Consider the following 10988-nt stretch of genomic DNA (forward strand, 5'->3'; position numbering starts at 1 on the left):
TATAGTTTTATATTTATGGTTCTTTGGTTTCACAGGCGGCACTACGAAATATCATTTTAATTTTTCCTTATAGATTGGTATTTCGCATCACAATACTTTTAGTTTTTGTCCATACAAACGATTAATTTCGTTATGAGTGTTTTACCTTTTAAATCCATACCCGAGTTAAAATTAGGTGAAATTTTCTAAATACTTTAAAATTATGAAGCAAGAATTATTTATTACACTTAGCATTCTTTATTATTGATTTACTTTCTATTAATTTACATTATATATTCGTGTAGTGGACTTCACAAATAGTCAAACGCCACATATGGACATCAGCTACCAATATGTTACGATTATTAATGTTCAACTCCGTAGCCTTGTAATTTTGAGCCCAATCCAGAAGACAAGGGAACTCCAAGGTTAAGTATTGGGAGAAATACGCCTTCACGGAGGACTTTTTCATGGAACTAACCCGCATTTGCGTCACATGAAAAGGAAATTCGCGAAAACCTCCCATGGTTAGCCAAACGCAAGGAGACTCTAACCAATGATCCGTATACTGCAGAGGATATTTTATGCCAGCACTGTGGTTGGTGCAAGCTGGATTCGGAATTTGTATCGACCAGCCATTGTTGGGATTCGAACCCGATTCACCTCATTGAGAGGCGAACACTCTGTCCCCTGAGCTATTACGTCTCTTGCCACTTTGTTTGAGCAGAACCCACTTCGGGACATCTTTTTCTGATCCATTCTTCTTCAATGGCTGGTCTTCCTCTCTTCCTATTATCATCAGTCGCTCACGAATTTTATAGAGAGGTATTTTTGAAACATAACTGGTGCACTTGATCTTATCTTAACTCTATTTATATGTGATTTGTTACGTATGGCTCAGAAATAGCAATTTCCATTGACAAAAATATCTATATTATTTTTTATACATTTTATACATGTTTCTAGTCATCAGCATTAAGATTTTGATCCGTAGTGTTTCCTTAATATTTCAAATTTCGATATGGTGTCATTACTTTGGATAATAAAAAGGTCAACAAGTTTAACAATAAAATATTTTCTTAATATTATCATTTTTAAAGATAACTATTTTAAAGATGGCTTTTTTTTGTTTAGAATTTTTTTAAGCATTTCTTAATTACAAAATACGTATTAATTGTATAAGTCATTAACGCAATCTATTTATTTTCTTTCTATCTAAATTTACTTAAAAAAAGAAATATTTAAATCAATACAATTTCCCATGATGTATATATAAATATATTAAAATGCAGTAATGTTTATTTACCCAAGAAACACACAGACAGACTCTTTCAATATTTGCTAAAAAAAGCAATGAATACTCAACTAAGGTAATTAAGTTCTATATAAAATCATTGAAATAATTGTATGACACTATAAATAAAATTACTAAAAACTTCTTTGTTAATTTATATAATTTTTGCCATGTGCAAATCCATTTCGGGCGAATCCATGACTAAAAATATATGCAAAATGGACAATTCATGTTTCTTTCTCTATCCTTTTTTTTCCTTAAATAAATGTAATTTTCTAAAATTATCAAAATTGTATAATTAAATATTAACCTTATTAATTATAAACTTCTTTAAATTATCCCGTACAATAACACCGTATGCACAGCTGTTTTCGGATCAATCCTTGGAAACAATTTTATTACAAAAATATTTAAAATCATTATTGAAAATTTTCTCGTACATATAAGTTAATTTGAACTCGCCACTGGCTTTATAGATTTCGCCACTGGCTTTATAGATTTCGCCACTTTTTATTTTCTGTTTTCAATGTGATATTTATTACTTAATGTGTTCTATTTTGTTTCAAAAAGAATTTTGAGTGCTCCTCACACTATTGTGTTGATATATTTTGCTTTGGATATATTAATACAATATTAGAAAGCTCTTTTTTCCCGGAATTTAATTGAAAATTTTTTTTAAATTATGTTATTTTATTTTATTTTAATACTTTTTTTCGTCTCTTTTTATTTTTCTGTAATTTCTTCCATGTTTTATATATATATATTTATCATATCTGAAGTAAAGTGTGTAAATACTAAGAAATAAACTTAAGCGATGTATCTAAAGTTTGACCTAGAGCTATTGCAGTGTATATTGAATGTTTCAAAATGCTTTAAACTGGTTTTTGTGTAGACGAATTCAATGGAACAGCAACAAAAGATCTATATGTACATAGAAATAAAAAGAACCCCCACCCATAACGGGTCATGAAATATTGATTTTAAAGTTTAGCTAAAAATGCCGAATTCCTCAAAGAAATTGGAAAATAAATACTTACAGCTCTTTGTGTAAAAACATTGACGTGCTTAAAAATGTGATTTTTATGGAAGCAATGCATTTGTTTTATTCTTGTATTTTATTTATTTCTGACGTATGTAGATGAGGAAAACAAATATTATTTGTTTGCATTTTTAGAGAATCTGTTAGGCTTTATCTAGTTTTGATGGCTTTTGGAAAATGTTTTCTCAAATTAAAATAACAATAATTAAAATTTTCTGATTGATTATTAAATTATTTTGAATGAATGAATAATCAATGAAATTATCAAAAATCATTAAAGTTAAGATTTAATGAAATAATAATAATTTTAATTTTTTTCAAACGACAATTGTTTTAGGTTTTTACTTGAATGATACGAAAGAAACCTCAAAGCAATAAAAATACTTATTTAAAAAAATTAAATTGTTATATAAAAAAGAGTAATAAGTGAATTCTCAAAACTAAAAAAAGGATACTATAACTTTGTTAATAAATATAATAATCATTTAAATACTCTGAATAACTATTTATATATTTTGAATAACAATACTTCTTATATTTATGTATGATTGGCTTGTTCAATTATGATTGAAGTTAATTGTATACTGATAAAAAAACGCGGTCAAAACTTCGAGACTATGGTAAAATTTAAAGTGTTTCTGGTTGTTTGGGAACACCAAAAATGTTGACTTTGGCAATGAATTTGGTGAAAATAACAATAGATTATGATTTTTTTTTAACATCTGACAAAAATTGGCAAATGAGCTAAAATTTGTTAATGTTATTATGACACCTTAGAACATGGCATAAAAAAAATTTCTGTTAAATTTACCTTTTAGTTTTGTACTTTTAACTAAATGTGAAGGTAATAGAAACTGTAATTTTGAAAACCAGAATTTCAGGTAAACTGTTACCTTATTCAGGGAAAAATCACCTAATGAATGGGTTAAATGCCGTATATTATGTTTTTATTAACCAGATTTATTTTTTTTATCATAAATGTTACTATTATACAGTCTGTAATTTTACCAGATTATTTTTCCTATGAGTAAAAAAAATAATTTTACTACTAGCTTACTAAAAAATTTTCATATTTCTTTTTCTGGTTCAACAAGAGAATTTCGCAGGTTTTTTACTTCTGTAATATAATAGAAACTTCGAAATGGCTAGTTATGGATGTGTAATAAAGAGGAAAATCAAACTTGTAGGTTTTGCTTCAAACTTGTAGGCATATTATCAGTCCTTGTAGGTTTTTAATAAATATGAAATATATTTAGATTTTATATATATTTTGAAAAAGAAAAGAAAATTAAATATTTATCTCCTAATTCTTCGAATAGACAAATTTTCACTCAAAGGATCATTAACATTTGAAGTCATTAATTAATAATTAAAAATTTAGTTCGAATTAGAAAATTTGGTCAAACATGGTTTAAAATCAAATCATAAAGTTTCTTCATTCAAATTTTGCAACGCTTACACTTGGTTGAGTAATTAAAACTGTAATCACAGGTTTGTGTGAGTTTTTCTTTCTTCTAGAAAAATAAATTATGAGTATTTAAAACTGATTTATAAAAGAGCAAGATGCTGGCTCATAACCCGGAATGATGAATAAACTAATTATTTTCTTTCTTTTTAAATTTGGTTTCAATAATAAATCTTGATAGCAAGTAAAAACGAAGCGTGATAAAAAAAGTTGAAAGAAGAAAAAAATGTCTGTTCAAATTTTATATTATACATGTGCTTCGGGTCTATTTAGGAATTATGATTATTATCTGTAGTCTTGTGAGGACTTTGGAATATCAGAAAAATGCAAATTAAATCGTAACAAACTATCAAATGCTTAAGCAGTATTTAATTTGGTATATTTCAGGTTCAAAGAAGTAAAACTTTTACGTGGTGAAAATATAATATTTTTTTGTGATTTTGCTTTTAATTATTTCGAAATATTAGATAATTTAATGAAATGTTTTAGTCTTATTTTGGTGAAAAATCAACTTAAAGTAAAGGCACTATATAATGACCGCCATAAAGATTTATGATAATAAATAATTTCTTGATTTTTATTTAAAAAATACTATTTGTATCAAATAACTAAAAGCTTTATCAGATAGTAATAAGTACTTACACTGCCTCTTGTCATACCCGTTCGCCGAATCAATCTAACCTATACAAATGGCAGAAAAACTTCCTAACTAGCAAGACATTAAATACTAAACTTAAAAACACAATGCATTTTCTATCCATTAATGATAATGTAAAAAAATTTTACTGTTAACCTCATAAAGATTATGAACTGCCTACTTAAAAAATATTTATATATAGGGGAGAGTCGGGTAGCCCCGCTCACTTAAGGAGTATTGCTTATATTTCTGTATAATACTGAGTAATAATCAACATTTCTGTATGTTTCTATTGTTTTATCATCTAATTAAATAATGCAAAAAGAATAAACTAAAAAAAGAATATCTAAACTTAAAAAAATAGAAATTTAAAAAAACATGTTTTTCAGCTCTNCAGACTGACGGGATGCGGCTGTTTGTAATGTACAGGCCCAACACTTCCTACAATGTTGGCAAAAGTTCATAGGGTGGCCCAGCAATCAACCCAGCTGACAGTAATTTGCACCTTCACTTTTCAATCAGTACCGTCAGTAATTTCGAAGATGGCCAGAACTTATGTTTTTGCTGGGACATGATACATTTTGATCATGTACACTTTTTCTATTCTCTTCCCTTTTATTTCTCTTTTTCAATTATTTTATGTACATAACAAAATTTGTTTGATTTATTGTTCTTTTTACTTCATTTATTGTTTCTTTTTTTTAAACAAATGTGATGCACACCTTTGTCATATGCAAGACTTTTTAATGTTGTATCCTAAATTTTATAGTAAAAATTATCAATGTATTATGTAATTTCATTTTTATAAATACCGCTGATCAGGCTAGCTCCCGCTGTTGTGGCAAGCTGGGCTGGTAGCCAGACGTGGACTATGCGGGTAAGGGTTTTGCAAACCTAGGTACGTGTCCACGTCTGGAGAAAAGGAAAAAAGAAGGTAGTAATAAGCTTATTGCTTAGAAAAATGAAAACTGTAATACTGAAATGGAAAAATCTTCATAAAACTGACAATGAAATAATATACCGACTGAATCAGTGATTTTACTGTAATTATTTCTGTAAAAATTATAATATATCCAATTTTTTGTTCCGTGGTATTCTCCCTTAAAAATTTATTTTATTGTAAAAAGTACCAACACGCATGCTGCAAGTAATTTTTACAGTAATTTTATCCTGGATATTTCACAGTGTACTCACTTTTGGAACTCTCTTTTAAACAGCATGCTTTGTCTACTCTCGTTTAAACAAAAACTTACTCAAAATGAGTAAAAGTCCTGCAGAAAGTACCATCCTTTTTACTTTACATCGGGTACTTTTTACGCAATTTTTACAGTGTATGAAATAATAATTCCACGTATTTGTACTAGAAAAAATATTGCCTAAAATAAAGCACTATAGTCTCAAATAACTAATATATTGTATCAAAATTTTTTGTTTTTCGTTTTTCTGATCAAGAAAACTATCAGATCAAGACTTTTTTTTTTCAAAAAAGTCGCCTTTCAATTTATACACTCAACGTGAAATTTCTTAATGGCAAGAAAGAAAAATGATCTTGGTTGAAAGTCTTTATTTTCGATAGTTTACTTGTTCAAGAAAAATAAAGTAAATAGCCTTAAAGAACACCTAGTTTTTTTGACAAGATATATGGATCGTTAAAATATTTATATAAAACAGTATGTTTTCAATAAGTAGCGATACGCGGTGAATATGTTTGGACAAACTCGAATTTAAAAGGATGTTTACTTCCATTTTTCGTTTTTCACACTTAGATTTAGCTTCTAATTTTTTTTTTCAAGTAGGATCTGAAAACTCGAAATACTTTATTTCTCACCATTTTATTATCATTTTATATGTACGTTATGTTTTTCTTACTTGGAAGCACGCAGGTTTTAAAGTTTGACAAGGGAATTGTGTTATATATATTTAACTGTAACCTTTAAAAACTTGTAATTTACTAAACTCTGTTGATTTATTTTCTTGATATAAATTAGTAGTAATAGCACTTTCAATTGCTTGAAAATACATTGACATTTCTTCTATCAGAAATTGCAAGGAACTTTCATCGAATCAACAACAACTCTCTCTCAGACAAATACCATTAATTCATGTGGAGAGTATTTTTTAACTTAATTTTGTAACCAAGGACTTTAAACTTGAAAATTAACAATATTTTATTACTCTATAAGGGTTAGATTCGAATCTTTCCTTTTCATTGTTGAGGAGCGAATGTTTAGCAAGAGCCCTCCTTTAAAAGGAAATAATGGCAATTTTTATTTTATTTTATTTTTATTTATTATTTCTAAAAAAAACTTCTTTGGCAATTATTATATTTTTTTACTGTTGTTTCGAACGAAATGTATAAAAAAATTTTCTCAAATACTTTATAGCATTAAAAATATAGCAAATTATTATATATTTTCAGATAGTAGTGCGATCTGTTAACAAAGTTTATAAAAAAAAATTTTACTTGGTGAGATTAAATGCTTCGTTTATTTAAAAGAAAAGGGTCAATCTACTCTGAATTTTCGTTACTTTGGTATTCAAATCATCGGCCAATTTTAGGACTCGAGTTAGGTGGCTGTGTTCTAAAGCAAATAAGATTGAAAGATAAAAGAAGAAAAATAGATAGGAAATATACATAAAAGGTAGGAAATGTAGATTATTTCTCTAAATAGTTTAAACGTTCGTTAAAATACAAAGCATTTTTTTAAAGTACTTTTTAAGATTATAACTATGATTAGATAATCTTTTATTTACATAAACATTTCGGACAAAACTATGTTGCGCACTTTTTAATACTATGCATGGCAGTAAACTTTTCATGCATTAAGGACTTAAATAAAAACTTTTAAAATCTATGTCAATTACAAAAAATGAACTGAAATTGAATATTTTCCCTTAGAGCTATCCTCTTGTATTTCAATTAAAGGCTATCTTTCATTGTGAAGAGAAAATTTTCAATGATATTTTTTTTCTTTTCAATCTCTAGGTGAAGAAAAATCTGAATAATCAAGAATGACGTCAAAATCTTTTTTCCTATCGTTCCAAAGAAGTGATATCATTGAATCCCCAAGCGCATTTTCAGTTAATGATTAGTACTAGAGGCTGAAAAATTTCCGTTCTATCGCTCTCTGAAGGATTACGGGAGTTGCTTTTGGGTACATCGAGACATCTTATCACTAGTGCACAATTACTAAGACTAAAAGTAATCCATTAAGAATAATCTACTGGCAAAAGGTTCAGTTCTCTTGTTGGAGGATTACCTAGCCTAATGAACATCTTTCTTCTCTTGAAAAACTAGACTTTTAGCCTAGAACCTAGAGAAGTATTTTTTTCCCTGTTACTTTAGTCTTTTGATTATCTATGTCACAAAAGGATTAAGTGCCGCACTATAAAATCCTAGTTTCAAATGAATCTTTCAATTGAAATTAAGAATTTAAGCGAAACAATTTTTGTTTGCTTTGTTTAAAAACAAAAAAAAAGAAAGACTAAAAACTGAAATGAAAAGTTCTATTTTTTTAAGTATTTATTAAAAGAAATATATTTATTAAAGGACAGCATGGCTTTATAAAAAAATTGATTGAAACTGGTAAAATTTAAACGTAATAGTTTATTTGAATGATTTTTTTCGTCGAATTTTTTTAATAGAATGGAATGTTCACCAGAATGTATGTATTTTAATTAACAAAAATATAAATAATCACTAATAATAAATTTTTAATTCTATGAAATTCTCAGTCATTTTTTAAATACTTGAATTTTAACAAAAAATGATTAAATATTATTTTAAAATCTCTCAATGGGCACATTTAGAAATCATTAATGAAAAACTTTCCTTAATGTCAGATATCTTTTATTCGTTTTTAAATGCCTAACTTACAATATTTTGAAATACATCGTTTTTTAATTGCATTAAATTTTGTTAAAATTATTGTCCTAATCAATCAAAGTTTTAGGCTGAACCAAAAAAGTTACTAGTTGTGCTTAAACCTGTATATATATATATATATATATACATATATATATATACTGTTTTTTTTTGTCCCGAACATATTAAGCTTTTTTTTTAAATGTAAATAACGATAAAAAGATACATATTTATGCATTAAAAAAATTCAGTATCTTAAAATCGTATATAAATATCTTATTGTTAAATAATATATTGTTTGCGAATAATTGGAGTATTTTCATTATTTACTGACCAAAACAGTTAAGGTGTGGGTAAATTGCACGGCCAACTCACGAACTGAACTATATAATTTTGTCTTAAATATTAAATTGATAGAGGAATATGCTGGACACTTTTACTTGAAAAGGCCAAAGTGCACTTTTGGAATTAAAGAGACAATACTTCTTCAAATATTTTTCTAAAAATCAGACCAGCATCTTGAAATGAAGTGTTGGACATTAAAACTTTTCTCTAAATGTAAAAGCTTTCCTTAATTCTTGCCCATAAATATTTCTATAACTAAAGCACACTATCAAAAATGAAAGCAAAATATCAGACGTTCCTAAATTGGTAGCATCTTTCTGTTAATATTTTGGAACTGGCATTTTTCTTTTTAACTTTAATATATCTTTTATTTTCCTCTGTCTAAGCAGAAAGCATCGAATTTAAACATACTAGTTTAAGCATAACACTATTAAAAATAAACGTAAATTAAATGAATAAAAAATCTCATTTATAAGCAAAAGGAACTAAAAGGTGTTTTGGAATATTTAAACAACTTTTTCATCAAAGGCCTCGCAACTCTTGTAATTAANAATTTATGTATTAAAAAATTTAGTATCTTAAAATCGTTCATAAATATCTTACCGTAAAATAATATATTATTTGCGAATAATTGGAATACTTTCATTATTTACTAACCAAAACAGTTAAGGTGTGAGTAAATTGTACGGCCAGCCCACGAACTGTACTATAAAATTTTGGCTTAAATATTAAATTGATAGAGGAATATGCTTTGACACATTTAATTGAAAAATTTTAAAGTGCACTTTTGGAATTAAAGAGATAATACTTTAGAAAATATTTTTTTTAAAAATCAGATTAGCATCTTGAATTGAAGTTTTGGACATTAAAAACTTTTCTCTAAATGTAAAAGCTTTCATTAATTCTTGCCCATAAATATTTCTATAATTATGGCACACTATCAAAAATGAAAGCAAAATATCAGACGTTACTAAATTGGTAACATCTTTCTTCTAATATTTTAGAACCGGCATTTTTCTTCTTAACATTATATATTTTATTTTCTTCTGTCTTAGCAAAAAGCATCGAATTTGAACATACTAGTTTAAGCATAACACTTTTAAAAATAAACGGAAAATAAATGAATAAAAAATCCCATTTATAAGCAAAAGGAACTAAAAGGTGTTTTGGAATATTTAAACAACTTTTTCATCAAAGGCCTCTCAACTCTTGTAATTAAAATAGTTTTTGTTTTAAAAAAATGGAAAATTCTAAGTCAATTTTAAATTACTTATGAGTGTAATATTTCATATGCATTTTGAAAAGTATTTAATTTATTTACTGTATATTAGAGGTATTTGCTACACCATTTTAAACATTCAATTTGAAAGAAAATAAAGTTCAACTAAATACCCTTTTTTCCCTGAAATCTAAATATTTTTCCCGAGTTTATTTTTCAGAAGTGGAATATTCTTTGTTGTCCCCATCATAAATCTCTACCTTTTTTCTACCATTCAAAGCTAAGCATGAAATATTTATTGAGTACTTAAAAGAAAACTTTTAACTCTTTAACCTTGACAGTACCAATTCTCTACTTGTTTAGTTAAAAGATAAACGTTTCTTTACTTTTATTGAAATTTTCAAGATAAAATAATTTTAATTTTTCCCTACTTTTTGCAAATCATGCTTTGCTCATAATCATAAATATGGAGAAATGAAAGAGTTTTGAGTTTTTTCTTACTGTTTAAATCATTTTTCTGGATGTTTATTTATGGTTTTGTTTATTTTTTAAAGCACGCAAATGGGAGGTGTTTTGAAAAAGTTTATCGTTCAAAAATAAAATTAAATACGGGAAATATATTGGTGATGTATGCAATGCAAAACTTTTGCTGGAAAATATGAAAAAAAATAACTTGAAAATTAATACAAGGCTCGTATCTTTTAAAAAAATGGTTACTTTTAATTTCAAATAAAGTTAATGCGTTGATAAAATGTTAAAACGTTTGAAAGCATTTTCCAGAATATTTGAGCTGTGAATAAGGTTCTCTGCTAATTATCCTTTTCTCAGTTAATTAGTGGGGGGTATAATGATATTACCACCTGATTTTTCCAAAAAAAAATGCTTACCTATAGCTAAATATATATATATATATATAATGTAAACTGTCTGTATAGTCTAAAATGTATTTTCAACCACGTTTTTCATAGTAACTGCAGTCAAGTCTACGGGAATAGCTAAATTGATTTTAGTTTTCTTTTCATAAATTCAGTATCTAAAACTCACTTTCACAATCATGTAAGTACTTAAATAATACATAAATATAGAAAAACAGTCTTAAAAAAAATTTTAGTTCTGTAAGAAGTATCTCTTAAGCATATATATAT

The sequence above is a fragment of the Parasteatoda tepidariorum genome, chromosome X1, assembly GCF_043381705.1.
Source record: "Parasteatoda tepidariorum isolate YZ-2023 chromosome X1, CAS_Ptep_4.0, whole genome shotgun sequence".
Taxonomy (NCBI): Eukaryota; Metazoa; Arthropoda; class Arachnida; order Araneae; family Theridiidae; genus Parasteatoda; species Parasteatoda tepidariorum.